Genomic DNA, 19,190 nt, shown 5'->3' with positions numbered 1-19,190 from the left:
ATGTGCTGCTGAGCCAAGGTCACTGGCATACAGTACTTTGTTGAGTGAAGAAAACAAGCTGCAGAAGAGTGTCTGTAATATGTTACCTTTTGTGTAAAAGGGAAGAGGAAAGAAACCATATTTTAATTGGCTTTTATATGAATTTTTTTGCAAACTCTGAAAATTTGGATGTAAGAAATTAAAAGCATTACCCAAGACTGAAGTATTTCAGCAAAGAGGGAACAGGAATAGGATGGAAACTTGTAACTATGAACTTTTTTATACTTTGTGATTTTTGAGCCATGTGAATATGGCCACTCTATGATTGACAGACAGATAGATAGACTTTTTTTGAAAGCATGTAATCTCCAAAGTTGTGGCTAAAGTACTACCTGAGCTAATTGCTTCCTATTGCATCTTTCATATCAAGACTTTGCAGAATTATAAATATTTCTGGGTTTATTTTTATTTGTAAAAAGTTGCTGATGACCTGTAATAAAATCAGGTAGATAACACACAGACACGCTCAGATGTAAATGCAGATAGACACACACACACATGCACACACACATAAAGAAGGACTGGCTACTTTGTTAACAAGATAATTAATTTTCCAATTGATTATTTCCAAATTTAAGACCATTTTCTGTCCATGTGCAGAAGTTTGCTTAATTGCAGAAAGGCACACCTATCTACAAACTGCCTGCCTAAATTGGGGCAATCAGTTAGACAGATCTAAACATCGCATCCATTAGCAATGCAAATAACAGGTCACACTGATTGATAAGAAAATTAAATAAAACTGCACACCTACTGTACGGTGTCTAACCCTATAATCTGAGCAAAGTCCAATAGTTTAGACAGTTTCAAATGTGCACAACTTAACTAAAGCTGAGAAATGGTTTTTGGTGGTTAGAGTCTGTGTGAGTATACTGTTGCTGTTAATTTGATGTGTGATCCTCAATAATTACTAAAAGATTCAGTTGTCCTTTTTACAAAAAAAAAAAAAACATAACCCTCATCTATCTCCCTGGAATATGATAGGAATTAATTAGGGATTTTTTTAACTTAGTAACATTTTTAGTTCTTCAATTCCAGACATTATGCAAAAAGCAAATAGCCTTGTCATAAATGTCTTACTATTTTGTCCTATTTTCAGTATAATGACACTCGGACAGAGTTAAATCCCAAGATCCCTTCCTGCTGCCAAACTTCAAAATGGAATCAACAGCAATGACCTCACCTACATCTCCAGAAGGACTGGAAAATTACAACTCCAGGTGGCTCTTTCTGGCTTCCGTCCTCAGGAGACCTTTACAGGCCCTGTGCTGTGGAACGCAGCCCTACACTTGGCGTATTTACTGCGCTGTTTGCTTTGAACTGAATTTGCCTCCAATAAGTACCTTTGAAATCCACATATTTCCTGAATCTACTGCCCTGCAGATGCCCAAAATGAGCCATGAGACTATTAAACTGTAACCTGACCTGCTGTGGGAAGCGCAAATGAACCATCAGTAATAGGATATAAGAGAACCAAGAGAGAGCATGGCCAGTGATGGGTACAATTGCTATCACGGTACTTCTTATCTATTTCAGAGACAGGCTATAAAGATTTTGGAAAATGTTTGCCAAGTGCTTTGAGTCCTAGAAAAAAAATATTAGTGGAATCATTTGAGACAAAGAAGGGAAAAGAGGTTTTGTTTTCTTTTGTTTTTAAAAAGGCAGAAAGAACAAAAAGGATAATAGAAATTCAATTCAATGACTATTTCTTGAGTGCCTACCAGGTACTATACTCTGGGCTCAGAACTAAGACATCTGAGGCACTTAACAGGACATTGCTCTGGAAGAGGAATGGGAAGACAAGTTTAATAACAATGAGGTAGATTAAAACAAATTTCACGAGAGAATTGATCCTATTCTTTGACGTGGTTTTTGTTTATCTGTTTTAGTTCCCAGCAACTAACACCGTGCTTCACACAGAAGGTGTACTCACTAATACTGAAGATATCAATGAACAGATTATTGGATACAAAACACTGGAATAAAGATTTTTTTCTGACCTTTTGTTTCTTAGTCTGCTATCCTGTCTACATATTCTCCAGCTTGTGATTTTAAAACTCCTTTCTAATTACCTAAATCTTACATGTCTTTGAGAGACATCATTTGTAGGGCTTAAAGTTTATTAGTAGCTATTATTTTTACTGCTTGGCTGTCATCCACACAGAGGGCAGTTTAGAGTCTATGCTGAAATAATACAGATGGCATGTTAGGAGTAAAGAAACTAACTTATTCCATTTTGCTCAGGACTTTCCCCAATTTAATGGCGAAAGTCCTGCTTCCTAAGAAGCTACTTAGTTCCAGGCAAACTGAGATGGTTGGTCGCCATAATTAGGGACTTCCTATGAACCTTTCTTCAAGTATTTTCTCTATATTTTAGTGTCATAAAATTGAAAATGTTAGACTGTAACTTTCTGGAATACAGGTTAGCAATTTCCCTTTTACAACAACTGAAGCTCTTCCCATCTCTTAACTTTCCTCCATAATATTCACACTTTTAAAAGTTGTCTATTACATCCCTACTTACTTGTATCCAAAAGTTTTTGAGCCAAAATATACATAGAATTAACTAAACTAGTCTACTTTTTATAGTTAAGGAAACCTGAATCCCAGAGAGGTAATTGGCCAAAGTCACACAATTTTTTTGTCAGCAGAACAAGGCGTGTGCTCTGGCCTCCGAATTTCCAGGTTAGTGCTATTTCTTTTACATGTAACTTTTAAAAATTATTCTTATATTCAACGAGTTAAAAATTATATTTTATGTTCAATAAGCCTAAATTATAAATATTGTTTTTCCCCTTTACTAGATTTGACAATTCCCAATAAAATCCTTCACAATGTTTTTGAAATCAACTTATAATTTGATTAACAGTAGTCTGGTTTTAAGCGCCATATTTAGCTGATGAATAATCAAAATAACATGAGCTCTTTTATTTATGATTACAAAAGTTATTTAACTGTTCAATGAAAAAGAAATTTTTAAAAGTACGTTTCTACTTATTTGGTTATCAAACTCATTTCTCTTCTTGCCAGAGCCCAGGGTTGCTTACTGGGTTTCCATGATCCAGTAATGTCAAGAGTAACTCACAGTATTTATCAGTTTAGCAATGTCATTTAAACTCTACAATAACCCTGTCAGGCAGTATAGTGGATGAGTTGTCCCCTGAAGAGTTTGGTTAAAACAAAAAAGTTTCCCTCTGAGAGTTGTACTGCAAAATCAATACAGTGTGTAGTGATACTGATATGCAAAGCTGATTTATAAAAGTCAATTGTATCCCAGACATGCATAAGGCAAGTTTGAAAATTTTTGCCAATACCTAGGTCATTTATAATGAAGGTCACTGGGCAAGTCAGTGAAGCTGATGATGGCATTTGCCTATTCAAGAGAGAGGACTATCCCTATAGTGGAAAAGGATACATCAGGATACACCTACTTTACCCTGGTGTTCCAAATTCAATCATGTAATCAGCTACCTTTTTTTGAGTCCTGTTACCATAACAACATTCTGACTTTGAACTTCTGAAATAGCTTGCCTACAAAGACAACATCGCCTAACCAAAGAATACCACTGTTCATTCCCAGTGACTTTCACATTTATCATTCCAAATTAATAAATTTTTATGCTAGTTTATAGATGAGTCTTTATAAATTTGGTTAACAAGTCTTGCCAAGAAGATGCCATTCTCAGGACATAGAAAACTCTATTCTTCCTAGATTATGGAGAATTCACCATGGTAAACGCCTCCTCCTGAGGCCCCTTAGCGGCCAGCCAGTTCACCTCTCCTAGTGACTCACTGTCCTTGGCTCTGTATCTTCCATACAAATGTCACCTAATGTCACCTCATTGTACATATGAGAAAACTAAATCTGGGAGTTAAATGCCTTGGCCATGGTTACTCATTTAACCTAATTGTGGACTGGAACTCAGACCTTCAACTCCAATTCCAGTGACTATGCTATCCTGATTTTGTGGCAGCCCCTCTGGTGCCATAGCATATCACCTTCAACGTCTTCAATTTCAGCCTCAGCTGAAATCCACATGAGCTCAGACTATCCTCAACTTGATAATGTCTCACATCAAGGGCATGTCACTCATCTTTCCGCCTCTTGCCAAAAGGCCTTTTCTGATGCCATAAAAGCCTGCTCAGCCCATGAGCAAACACAGTCCATAGGTTGTTCTCAGGGATATCCCTCAACCCAAGTGGAAATGGGAAGGGTTGGATAAATGTCTCTGACTCCTAACCCACAAGAGTGTACTTCTGGGAGATATGTTTCCCAGAAGGTCCCAGGAGAATCAAATATTTGTTTCCTACAATAACAACCTTGAAAACACTCCCTTATGTTGGATTTTCCTCCATTCCTTTCTAACTCTTCCCACACCCTCACTCCTGCTTCCTGGGATCTTTACCAAATAAACTATAGACATCTAAATTCTTTTCTCAAGCTTTACATTTAGGGAAATCCAAACCAAGACAGATACCTTCATTCTGAACGTAAACCAAGACAGACCTTCTTTCTCCCCGAAACCAAGAAAATACCTCCCTCATTGCTGCTCCATGAAGATCCATAGGAAGCACACCCTCAGGGCTTCACAAGAGCCCCAGAAATAGTTGGGCCAAGCTTTATGGCCCATGTTCTGACCCAGTAAATCAGATCCAGGTAAGAATTCTGGACCAGAGAGAACTTTTTTGGTCTTAGAAGATGTTACATTCTAAGTCAAGAAGAACACAAGAGACTCTCCATCACATGAGCTTCTGCAACTACCAATAGTCAGAGTGGTCTAATTATCTATTGCTACATAATAAAGTACCCAAAACTTAGTGGCTTAAAACAATGCCAACATTTATTTTGCTCAATGCCTTATAGTTTTATGGATTCTGTTTTGACCCAATCTTGAGACCCAGGCTAGAGGCCGGTAAGTTCTCCTTCCTAAGCACCCAATTATATCCACACACCCCCAGGCACCTCCCTTATCAGGCTCTCTCACTCTCAGCCACTACATGCCCGATCCTAATCACCTCAGAGCCTCATACCACACAACCAGCCACAGTCTTTATGCCTCGGAGCCCACGAATATTATTCTAATTAGCCAACGCTAAGCCTACTTGTCCTGTCTCACCCTTTCTAACCACAGCAACCACAATCAAAGCATCTACCCACAGTTCCCCTCTCTCTCTCTCTGCCCCATGATTGACCCTGATGTGGCCCTGCATGGGCATACTGTGTTCTTCCCAGGGAACTGAGTATGACAAAACTGTAAAATTCTTGCCAGTTTCTCTTTCTTGATCTGTATATGGCCTCACCATGCCTGGCCCAAAGTAAAATGGTTAAAACACTGAACAGTCCTGCAATCTTGGCAGGGCTTGATGGGGCCATCTCATCTCTGCTCCATATAGCACCAGCTGGAGTGGCTCAGAGGCTGGGTGACAGAGCCATCTAAAGGCTTGCTTGCTTATTCACATATCTGGCAGTTGATGCTGGCTGTCAGCTGGGACCTTAACTGAAGATGTTGCTGGAATACCTGCACATGATCTTGCTGTGTAACTGCTAAATTTGAAAGAGTTAAACACCTTAGGCAAAGTCACTTAGTAAGTGTAATTCTGGACTTGAATACAGGCTGGGCTCCAAGGGAGAGTGTCCCAAGAGAGAGTCAGATGGAAACTATCTTACCTTTTCTTATCTAGCCTCACAAATCATGCAGCATGCTGCATTCCACCTGTTAGAAGTGAATCTCTTAGGCTGGCCTCTATTTTGATGGGAGGAATGCCAAAGAATTTGTGCACAGAGTGTCTATCCTTGAAGGAACCTGCTATCATTGACCTTGCCATATCATCTTGTCTTAAGGATCTGATTCTTGGATTCCCTAAATTCCTGGAAACTGGTCCCCAAATTTCTTAAACTGTAAGAACTCAGAGACTTGTAAAGGTCTTTAAAAAGCATGCAGTTCACCTCTCCATCAACCTACCTGGAAGATGATTACTTAGATCAGGTTTAAACTCTTTAGATGGCAACAAGGTAGGTCAGTACTTCTCTAACTGCCTGTTTCACTGTGAACAACTCTGCTAGAATATTATTCCTCATCAAAGTCTATCTTTCCTTGAAAGCTCTAAGTCTTGGTTTCATTTGTAGCTATAGAATTACACAAAATAAATCTAATCCCTGTATCACTCAATAGTTTTTAAATACTAGAAAACAAATTATCTTCCTAAATCTTCTCTTTCCCAAATTTAACATCTCCATTTTCCTTACACATTTCTTACAGAAAGAGGGTTTAAAAGATCGTCTTCAAGTTTATTTTTTAAACTGAATGCAAATAATTCAAATTTATCCTAATTCAATTTTATGTTTGTCTCTGTTCATTTTCCCTATCTGATCTAACATTTTCAAATTATAATTGTCTTAATCTCAAGTTTTGTCTTATCTGAAAATCTGATGTACATATATTCTGCCAATTCATTAACTAAAATGTTAAAGAAAATCTAGATGTATACCACCGGTGAAAACATTCGTTCATCAACTCTTTCCCAGCTATGTCTATACACAAGGACAGTAAGAGATGCTTTTTACATTTTTTAATATAAAATACACTATGTCTTATAATAGTTTCCTAATCTGCCAGCTTATTGACTCTATTTTAAAAAAATAAAATAAGTTTCATGACTGTATCTAACAAATATTTAATAAATGTCCAATGAGTGTCAGTTGCTGTTCTAAGTATTTGTATACAGCAATGAACAAAATAGACAAGGACTTTGTTTTGGATGGGGGAAGACTGATAATAAACAAGTAGTTGAATAAATGAATAAGACTATATCAAAGTTTGATAAATACCTGGGGCAGTGGGTAAAGGGAATTACGTGATCAGGGAAGGCCTCTTGGAAGAAGTGGTAGTTTTAATTGAGACCTTGGTAAAATGATCAGGCCCATGAATATCTGAAGCCAGAGAGATATGACAGAAGAAACAGTACATGAAAAGACACTATGGCTATGTTTGAAAAAAAATAAAAAAAAGAACAATGTGGTTGTAGGTAACGAGTGAGGAAGGAAGTAGTACAGAATAACAGACTAGTAGGTAAAGGCTACTGCTTAGGACCCCAAAGACCATTATAAGGTGTCCAGGTTTTGTTAAAAGCACAATTGGATAATGAGTTATGGAAGTCCCCAAGACCATCCTCACTGCTGACACCAACGGCAAGGTTGGGGAGTCCCATCCCCAAGACCATCCTCATGTTCAACAATTAACTAGAAGGACCTACAGAACTCATTGAAACCTGTTATACTTAGGTTATGGTTTATGACAACTAAAGGATACAGATTAAAATGAACTAAGAGAAGAGAGGCATTGGGAAGAATCTATGCTAGTCTCACCCATGGGCTCTCCAGTTGTTGTCTTGCAGTGGAGTCACGGGCAGCACTGCATTCTCTTGGCAACTATGTGCAACAATATGAATGGAGTGTTGCCAATGAGGGAGACTCACCTGAGCCTTGGGGTCCAGAGTTTTGGGGGGCCTTGGTTAACTGTCTATGTACCTGTCCTTTATACTTAAGCCCCTCAATAGGCCAAGCTGATACCATGTGGCCCTAGACTATGGGAAGAAGCAAGGATAGAAGAGATACATAAAGAAGTTGGGAGGCAAAAATACAAGCAATGCCAGCATACTACAGGATCACTTTTCTAAGAGCACCTAAATCACTAATTTATCTCACTACTTTAAAATCTTGCCAGTAACTACAGATAAAGTTAGCTTATTTGAAAAAGTGGGATGTTTCTATTTTTTTCATTTTTTGGAAACTTTAAATGTTTCCTTGATTATGTAATAATGACTTGAACAAAATTTCTATAATTGCAAAGTGGGGAATAAAACAATTTTTAAGTATCTAATATTTGTCAGATGCTGTTAGCCATATTATGTATGCCATTTCATCTAATCATAAGCAGACTTTTTTTCAAAGGTGCTAGATATGAAGTCTTAAATTTAACTAAAGGGCCATCTCTGAGAAACAAAATGTATCTCTCAGGTGGTAATTTCAGTATATATGGACATTAATTTCACTTATTTAACAAATATTTATCAGCTGCCTACTATGCACCTGGTTCTTTGTATTCCCCAATGAAGGTGGAAGGCACTGGTGTCTGCCCCCTGGAGTGTCCTGCCCATTACTGTATGATACAATAAGAAACTCACACTTCAGCACCAAACACACCTAGATTTGAATGACGACTCAACTACTTAATAGCTATGTGGTCATGAGAAAATTACTAAATTTCTCTGGAACATAATTTTTGAATCTGCCAAGTGGGACTAACACCACTTACTTCCAATGGTTGTTGTCAGGCATGAATGAGAGAATTCAGGTGAAGTGCCTGTCCTCTAGTGGATTGTTAGTTCCCTCCTGGCGCTAAAGTGGTTTGACCTAAGGACTGCAGGCCTGTCCTCAATTCTCTTCTCTTTCTTAAAGCCAAAATAAACTGCAAAATTCTAAACATGATATTTAAAGTAATGATATTATATATTTCCCAAAATAGAGAAAATCTATTTTTATACTCTGTTGAAAGTTTCCAGACCCACAGTCCTTGTCTCATTTTTTCTTCATGCCTTTTGGAAATTCACGTTTTAGTAACCAGCCTCCATAATGGCCCTCAATAATCCATCTCCTGGTATTCATACCTTTCTGATATAATAGGACTGTTCTGTGTAACCAGAGGATATTGTAAAAGTGACAGTGTGTGAATTCCAAAGTTAGGTCATAAACATTGTGGTTCTACCTTGCACAATCTTGGATCGCTCACTCTGGGGACAGCCAGCCGCCATGTTATGAGCACATGCTCTCAGCCCTATGGAGAAGTCCCCATGGAAAGAACTAAAGCCTCCTGTCCAAAACCAACACTAACTTGCCATCTTCGTGCAAACAAATCCTTTAGGCCCTGAATAACCTTCAGGCCAGCAAACATCTTGACAGCAACTTCATGAGAGACTCTGAGTCAGAATTACCTGGCTAAGCCCCTCCCTGTGTGAGATAAGAAATGTCTATTGTTATAAGATGCTAAGTTTCAGAGTAATTTGTTATGCATCAATAGATAACTAATACATATAGATAATAGCCCACTTGAAGAGCCAAAAACAAATAACCAAGTGTTTTTCAGAGGCTCAAATACGATATAAAGACACATCTTTTTCATTTTCCAACACAATTCAGGATACTATTTTGCAGGCTGCTTTTGTTGTTGTTTTTATATTGTTATTATTTTTTTTCTTTTTGGCTTTGGTTTATAGGTTACTGACACAAAAGTACTGGCGTAATAAAAGGTGAGCACATTGATCATGAAAAACTAGGATCTAAAAATGTTAGAAGTGTTTCAGAGGAACTATCCCCAACCTGGTAAATGTAATTTAGTATCTCACCAGAAAGTAAAGCAGAAATGCAGTTCTTGGTTCTAGAGAGTTCAAAAGATACAGTGTAGACTATTCTTGAAATACAGATATAGAATAGGCCACCAACAAACACTGCTTCCTTCCTACAGGCGAAACTCTATGCATTTGGTAGCTGACTCATTTCATATAACATCATATTATGTAACAAATATATGGGTACAAAAAATTTTAAAAGGCACAGTTTATCTTTATGAAAGACAAAGGCTAAAAGTTGAAAACAAAGAACCCAAGGATTAGGGTGGAATAGTGTGAAATAAATAAAAATTTTCCATAAAAAATTCTATCTCTTTCCCTAAATTTAAATTTACATTAAATTCGTAGAAATTAAAGTCATAATTCTCATATTCTTCTATCACTTTTCTTTTGTATACTTTAATTTCAAACCTTCTACACTGCACGTTTCATGTACCCACACATTCACACACACTTTACACATGTACACACTTCTTCATTCTTGGTAATAATTATAGATTTCTATGGCTCAACAAAGGAAGGGTGAAAATACAATTCTTTGGCCACAGTCAGCATGTAAGTAAATCAGCAAAAGTAAGTCTAAAGTTAGATTTAAGCAAAATTCTGAATCGCCCAATACAAAGACTATAACTAGACCTTATTTTAGCTCCCACAACAGAATCCACATCCCTTTGGTTGTTTTTAAACTGGTTTCCATGCTTACAGAACTTGGCTGCTTAATTCTACACATCCCAGGAGGGTTAGCTAATCCTGTACCTGCTGTTTACACAGTCACATTCCCATCACTATGCCAGAGCCCTGAGCTACCCTAGAGAATTTTCCTATAGGCCCTCCAAAAGTTGCAGCTGGCACAACAAATCTTAGAGCCTCACTTACAGAGAAGGTATTCTGAAGTTGCTACAAAGTGCTTATTATTTCTATGGAAATTACAACCCACAATTTAGTTTGGAAAACTTCATTTCAGTTATAAGAAATAAATAGAACAGAAATTTTCACCAACAAAGATTCTGACTCATAGGCATCATCCCTAAATTCAATTCTACCTCCAGTCAAAATTTGTTAAAAATATTCAATCCTATTTCTTAATCTGGGCTTCCATCTAAAACCACAAATTACTACATCTACTTGAAATTGCTAAAAAAAAAAAAAATAAAAAAAATAAAACCACAAATTATCCTGACAGAGTAATCTAATTGTTATTTTCTCCTACTTCCCTAAAGGTAATAACAGATTAAACTATTTGAAACATGGGGATTTAAATTTCATACGCTAACTTCTCAGGATCTTTTAAAAAAATGTTTCATTATAACAGTTCAAAAATTTTAATCTCCTTATAACCATTGGCTCATTTTCTGAAGTCTCTCATTTAAATCCTTTATTCCCAAATTATTGTTATTGATCCATAAACAAGTAGATTGAATTGACATGAGATCCAAAAAAAGACATGAGATTATGTTAGGGCTATTAAAATTGCAAATATAAATATATAGGTGGGCATACATACTTAGCAAGGTGGCTAGGGCTACATTTAAGAAATGTTTAGGCTGGGAATAGTGGCTCACACCTGTAATCTCAACACTTTGGGAGGCCGAAGTGGGAAGATCACTTAAGGCCAGGAGTTTGAGACCAACCTGGGCAACATAGCAAGACCTCATCTGTACAAAATATAAGAAAATTAGTACAGAGTGGTAGCACATACTTGTAGTCCTAGTTACTCAGGAGGCTGAGGCAGGAGGATAGGTTGAGCCCAGGAGTTCAAGGTTACAGTGAACTATGATCATGACACTGCACTCCACATCCTAGCCCAGGAGACAGAGACACTGTCTATTATTTAAAATATATATGTATTATTTTTTCACTGCTTCAACCTATTATTTATATATTTAAAATATTAAAATATTTGGGTGGAGAGAAAGAGGTGAAGTGTCATATATATCAATGGAGATACCCAAATTTTTTATCTTCAATTAGATTTTGTTTATTGAGTTTTTAGTCAATTTTACTTTTTATGCCTGCTTTCAACAAAGCATAAGATAGGTTCATTTTAAAGTTATTTGTTTCCACCACCAGCACTGCACCATAGTTCTTAAATGACTGGATTCATGTCCCATCCTGCCCACACAAGAGTAAAACTCTTTTATATAGTGTGGTTTTCTAAGACATACATGTTTAGGTCTTTCTAAATCAGGATAAAACACATCTCTTTAAACATTTTATGAAGTCTTGTCACGATAAAATCTACAATTGGAGCAATGTTAAAATAGAGGCCGCAGTGATTGAAGAACCACTGAGGTCTCTGGACTTTCTATTATAAATGTGGATATCTTTCAAGATGAGCTTTCACTTTTTCTTTTTAAATCAAAGCAAGTCCAACAAAGGAAGACCTGCAGATTCTAAAACAGAATCCCAGAGAACTGGGCTACATTAATAGCAATGCAGTGTAATTTGGTGCATTTAAAAAACACTATCGTTCGCATTTTCCACAGTTTGTCGAGATAACTAAGTGAATGGTGCAGCCATTCTCAGAGCCCCCAAGCCATTAATAATGCTACTTGGGCAAAGGAGCAATCAAATGTGTCAAAACGATGTTAAAATATTTTTTCAGTATCTCTCACCTGGGGTTCGGATGCTAGAATGACCAAATCCATGGAACCTCCTTCAGGTTTCAGCAGTGAGAGAGTCCAAGTCCACCACCAGTAACTGAGAAATGATCACCAAAACTTCTGAGCAGTCCTTCTCAAACTATACTGCATATCCACCCGAAGCTACTGGAGGGCTTGAAACACACAGATTGCTGGGCCCCACCCTCCTGAGTTTTTCATTTAGAAAGCCTGGGGTGGGGTTTGAGAACATATTTCCAGATGATACTGATGCTATTAGTCCGGGGACCAAAAGAAGTGTCAGGGGAGCAGCAAAGCCTCTGCATAGCTTTATAGGGTACAAGATACAGATCAGCAGGCCTTTGGTTGCATACTAGAAACACCTGGGAAGCTTTTTTAAAATCCCAGGGCTTAAGCCACAAGCCAGACCACTTAAATCCTAACCGAGGGAGGGGCAGCCCATATATCAATAGTTTTTAAAGCACCTTCCCCCCCCAGGTGATGCCAATGTGCAGTCAAGGTTGAGAACCAGTACAGACCCTATTGTTGGGGTGGGAACTAGTAGTGCAGGCTGAGAAAGAATTCTTTACACTAAGATTATGATAGAAAGAAATAAAAAGTTTATTTTACTTTCCCTAAGAGAGAAGAAAGGGCACCGCAAGAAAAAAGGAAAAGAAATACTGGCCTCAAGGGTAAGGGGCTTGGGGTTTTTACTGAGATATAGGGAAAGAGGAAAAAAGAATAGTTACTGTTGCCAGCTGATAGCAAAAGGCCTCTGTGAAGCAGCTGTACTTGCTTTTTTTCTTTTCCTTTATCTCTTTGTGAGGCTGGCTTTCTCAGTCTCCTTGGAATGTGGTCTGGCAGGAACTAGGGGTATTTTCTCCTTCTATCTGCTCAGTTCTCTTCAAGTGCTGTGAAAACAAACTCTTAGAGAGAAGATAGGGCCACAGGTGGTCAATCAAACAAACGGGCAGCTATGTGCTGTGAGTTTACTCCTTTTTTAATTTCTGTTAATGTATTTTTCTCCATTAGATAGTTTAGTAGTAATGCCATCCTTTCATCTATAGCAATAGTTCTCATCCTTGACTGCACATTGGAATCACATTGGGAAAATTTTTTAAGTACTGATGCCTGGCTCCCACCTCCAAACACTCCAGGCATCAGGATTTTAAAAGTTCCTGGGTGAGTCCAATGTGCACCAAAGTTTGAGAATCACTGGGCCTTACCTAATTTGAATCTTTCATTATATTAAAAAAAGCAATTGACCTTAAGTCGTAAAGTCACCATAATCAAGTTAAAATTATGGATATATTTTTTTCCAAATTCAAGCATTTTAAAAGACAATTTTTTTATTAAGCCATTACAAATAATGAGGTCTAAAGGTGGGTCATGTCACAAAAAGGACAGAAAATCATTCATTCTGTTTCTCTAGAGGGAAAAACAATGCCCAATATAAAATATTTTTTAAAAAAATGAAACTTGAATCTGATCAAACCTCTAGATCCAAATACTAATTTATAGGAAATACAGGGGACCACAGAAACATGTTAAATGGCACCACAGCAATACAATCACGAAAAGTCAGAATATAGGAAACTCCACAGGAGAAATGATCCAGTTTCTTCAATAAATAAATTCTGAGAGAGAAAGAGAGACAAAGACAAAAACAGAGATGGAGGGAAAACATAGATTTTTAAAAGATGTTGACTACTTATCCTAACCAATTAGAATATGTAAATCTTACTTGGATACTAATGCAAACTTTAAAATTTAAAATATTATGTGAAAATTGGAAATGAGAAGACTGAGGATAATCTGATTTAGATTTAGATAAAAGATTTTAAAGAATCAATGCTATTTTTTCAGTATGCTGATGGATCGTCATTATGTTTTTAAAATGGGGGGTGCTTATCTTTTAGAGATATGTACTGAAATGTTTATGGGCAGAATTGACATCAGAGATTTGCTTCAAAATAATTTAGACATAAGAAAAGTAAGAGGGTAGAAAAGAAACAGGATTGACCATAAAGTCATAATTGTTAAATTTGGATGATGGGCACATGAAGATTTATTATGCTGTTTTATCTACTTTTTTGTATATATATTTGAAATTTGCCACAATAAAAATTCACAATGAAAATACAAGGCAAGAAAGACTTTTATGTAAATTTTCATAATAGCATTATAGGTAAGAGCCTAAAACTGGGAAACAAATCCATCAATTAGTGAATGGATAAACAAACTATTATGTATCTTCTCTTTATGCCTACAACGGCCTAATCTATATGATATGACCACCTAAAATAGGACCATCCATGAGATTCCATTCAAAGACTGAATTGTGAAAATTCTAGGCAGAGCTGCCTGCTCAATAAAACAGTTCCCACTCTACTCAAGATAGTATTCATCAACAATTCACTCAATGAATGGTGGAAAAAGCTAGAACTCTCACATATGAAAGGTCTATGATCCCCAAACATCCTACATTTAAAGGTAAGTAGTACGATGCTGATTTACAATCTCTTTTTTCAACACCGAAAGTTGATCTGTTTCAAATCCTGTTCCCTTAAATCCCTGGGCAATCCTGGCTTAAGCAAATAAACTGAAAAACTCTAGTGCATTACCTGAATACCTAAATGCCTGATACAGCGACAAAATAAAGGCTCTTAAAGGAAAAGTTATTCCGGGGGATTTCAGAGAGTATTAAAAAAGACATGTGTTGTTATATGAAGGTAGGGGTTCTCAGGACCTCTCAAGAAACAGAAGGTAGCATCAGACACATTAGCGACGTTAATATACAAGTCTCCCAGAAAATAATATGGGTAATAAATACATTTCCATTCAGCATATTCTTGGGGATGTCTTCTCTCTAAATATCATCAACAATGACAACAAAAAGATGGAAAATCAATTTTCAGGTCCATATCTAATTAAATTCATGTCTAAATGAGGTCATAAATAAAGGTGGAAAGTAAGCTTTTGAAATACACAGTGATAAATACCTTTTTTAAGATCAAATCCCGACATCGCTACCTATTTATAAAACTGCCTGTAAGGCACATTTAATATTATGTCTCAACAAGCATGCTTGCTTGTGAGTACAAAGGCAGGAGGTTCAACTTGATTTCTAACATGCAATTGCCCATTTTTCAGACATGGAAACTCAAGAACATTTCAATATTATTTCCACTGTGTTGCACAATGGTATCAATCAACATTACACCTAATCCATAGGCCAACACTAAGCAAAGCTATGAAACAAAGCGCCTTGCTCAAATTTTAATGTGGCCATATAGAATTATTTCTAGCTTACTGGTCAGTTCAGAGAAGTTGGCACCTTCCGGAAAATGCCACAAAAAGCAATTCATAGACCAAGACAACTAAGGCCTGGAATCTAAATACTTTCAAAGAGTCTAGTTGTCCCTCTACCAATCATGCTCTGATTCTCAAGTTCAGGAGTTAACCAGCTACTTTTTTTTTCAACTTCTGAACAACCACTCCCTCTATCACCCTCTAAAATTAATTACTGGTTTTACAAATTTTAATAAAGATGAATTAAGACAGATTTTTGTTTTAGAAAGTAGATTGAGAATTTCCCATATCCCTTCAGATAATTAGAAGCACCCTGGAGTGTTACAACTCACTGCTTGAGGGATGTTCTTAGCCAACAATAAACATAGGGTACAGGGGGCTGTTTCCTAACAGGAAACTACTGTCAACAAGCTCACAAGGACCTGTCATTGGGCCCCTGCACAGAAGATGAGACAATTGGTAATACTGGCTAGCTACATTCTCCCAAGAGCAAGCAGGGGGTAATAACCCTTCTGCCCTTTTGCAACAACCCTGCATATTAAACAAATGCAACCTCCATCCAAAGAGGACTTTGCTTGTGAAGTTAACATGAAGACATCAAAAGTGTAAATGCACAAGCTCTTTACACAAGGGCCAGCAGGTAGCTGGTTAACACCCAAACATCCATATTTAAGCAAAATGGAAGCCATTAGGCAAAATGGAGGCCACTTAGACTGAATATCTAAATCCAGTTATGTTCATTTTATTAACTTACATGAATATATATACAAGTTTCACGGCAGCAGTAGTTTTAGTATAAAATAAAAAAGACAAATCTATGGATTTGATAGCTTTGTTGTGAGTTTAACATGCAAAGGTGGGTGAGTGCAGTTGAAAACCTCCAGTGTACGGTAAATTTCAGCTTGGGGCAAATAAACCTGTCACTTCCATAAGTTAAAAAAGACTGGTCGGTTCCTGTGCACTGATGTTTATAAACACAATATGGATATTTCTCCACGTGAGCACAGTAATAAAATTAAACCTGTAACTGTGTCAACCCATACTGGTCATGTAGTGAGGAGCAATTTTAAAATAGCAACCTGTATTCTTTGCTAAAATAAGAATTAATCAAAAAGTGTTGATAAGCAGTTTTGATACAACTATGATAATGTAAGTAACAAGTAAGGACGAGTTATGCTTAATCATATGCATGATGGATTTAAAACATGTTAGTAATTTTACTGAAATTCCTCCCTTCAAAAGTTGAAGTCTACTACTCTACTGCTTGCATGTGGGCCAGACTTTGGGACTTGTTTCTAATAAACAGAATGTGGTAGAAGTGATGCCATGTTATATCTGAGTCTAGGTCACATAAAAAAGGTGACTTCCACGTGTCTCTTTCTCTCTTAGATTGTTTTACCAGGGAGAATTCAGCTGCCATGTCATGAGGACATTCAAGCAACTCTGTGTAAAAGCCCATATGGGGAGAAACAGTCCTTCCACTAGTAATCAGTTTGCCAGCCTTGGTAAGGCACCTTGGAAGTGTATCTTTCAGCTCCAGTCAAGTTTTAGATAGACTTTACAGACCCAGGCAACATTTTGACTACAACTTCCCGACAGACCCGAAGCCAGAAGAGCCAAACTAAATTATTCCTGAATTCCTGACCCACAGAAAGAATAAGATAATAAATATTTAATGCACTAAGTTTTGGGGTAATTTGTTACACAGTAACAGATGACTAATACAAAGTAGAGATTTGTTTGTTTTTAAGATCAGGGGTTGTTTTTAAGGTCAGGGGTTGCTTAAGATTGGGTGGTACTGTTGTGCTTCCAACACTGAGCATGCTTGCAGATGGCCACCGAATCTCCATTTTACCTTGTAAAAATGCTGAACCCAAAAAAACTTCATAATTGGCTTAAAATAGTTTCTAGAAATTTATTTCTCAAAGCATAAATTGTTGTTGTAATAATATATAAGTGAAGTATGAGAAATCTCCTCTACTTAGGTCCTGCAATGGTTCCTCCATCACCTTCAGGGTGAAATCAAAGATTTAACATAACAGGCCGGGCACCGTGGCTCATGCCTGCAATCGTATCACTCTGGGAGGCCAAGGCAGGAGGATCACTCAAGGTCAGGAGTTCGAGACCAGCCTGAACAAAAAACGAGACCCCCCATCTCTACTAAAAAATAGAAATTAGCTGGACAACTAAAAATATTTAGAAAAAATTAGCTGGGCATGGTGGTGCATGCCTGTAGTCCCAGCTACTCAGGAGGCTGAGGCAGCAGGATTGCTTGAGCCCAGGATTTTGAGGTTGCTGTGAGCCAGGCTGATGCCATGGCATTCTAGCCCAAACAACAGAGTGAGACTCTTGTCTCAAAAAAAAAAAAAAAAAAAATTAACATAACATGAAAGGTCCTTCATGACCTAGCTCTGCCAAAAATCTCAAATTTTATTTTCCATCACTCTTTCCCTCATATGATATACTTCACAGAAATAAATTATTTATACTTCTATGCACTTAAAATGGGTCCACAACAATTGTGAAAGCCTTTAAGATGGGGGGGGGAAAATTACTAGCTGTTCTGATTAGCATGCTCTTCTAGATTATCTTCACTTTCATTGTTTTTGAATTATTTTTCCACTGGGTAAGTCACAAAAAACTGATTGTCATGCAAATGTATCCCCTCTATACTAATGCAAATGAATTATGTCTGGTGGTGATGCAGTCACTTTTTGTCCTTTGGATATTGACCAATTTTGCATCTATTTGTAAATTCATCTCACCACTCATGATTCCTTATATCTGCATGTTTGTTTTTTTTTTTAATTCTCTTCTGAACCAGTTGTGATACCTTATTTGTTCCCTCATTAATTAATAAATTTAAAATCTTTGACATGTGTTCATTTAATATTTGTATAAAAGTCATAATTTTACCTTTTAATAAATATTTTTAACACATGCTGATTCACTCTTCCAAACTTTTGTATATGGTATAACCTATGACTAAAATGGTCATTCCATCATCTTCAGTATAAAATCCAAGCTATTTAGCACAACACAAAAAGTCCTTTAAGACTGAGTTTTGCCAGGTTATGGGGCATCTCCACTACCACAACATCCTGGTGATCTTACATCACTCATCTTAATACTCCTGCTCAGACATCATCTCCTCTTGAAAGACCTCTGTAATCATCTAGCTATAAATAAAGAGATGTGACACTTGAGGCAAATGGAATAGTATTTGGAAGCCTTTATGTCTGGAGCAGGCCAGGTGTGTTTGCTGCACTCAAGAAGTTTGGTGTGAGTCGAGAAACAGAGTGAAAGAGTGATGAGAGGTGATCATGCCAGTCCATGCCTGCCTAAACACAAAGGAAAGGCATTAATGTGATTTAAGTATGGGACAGATCTCATCATTTTTACTCTTTGAAAAGTAAACCATAGTTGCTGATGGAGGAGCAATGGAGAATGGAGGAGATCAGAGGAGAATGGAGGAAATAGATGGAAGGTAGACCAGAGGAGAAATAGGGAAACCAGGTTAAGAAGCTATTGCGATTGTTCAGGTGAGAGACGATACAGGGTATTGACTGTAAAGATTAAAAATAATAAAGTATATGTATTTAAAAGATACAAACCAAATAAAGAGGTAGCAGATGTCTAAAAGGATTCTGTGTTTCTCACCTAGATAACAGGACAGCACACAGTGTCACTTATTGAAGGAAAGAGCATGGGGAAGAGAAGCAGGACTTATGGACCTAATTAGCATACTTTTTGAAAATAGAGTCTTTAAAATAAAAGAAAGGATAACTCATTTTCTAAAGGAAAGAGAGTACTGAAACATAGCTGATTACACAC

The sequence above is a fragment of the Microcebus murinus genome, chromosome 1, assembly GCF_040939455.1.
Source record: "Microcebus murinus isolate Inina chromosome 1, M.murinus_Inina_mat1.0, whole genome shotgun sequence".
NCBI lineage: Eukaryota > Metazoa > Chordata > Mammalia > Primates > Cheirogaleidae > Microcebus > Microcebus murinus.
Note: the sequence above shows the minus strand (reverse complement) of the source record.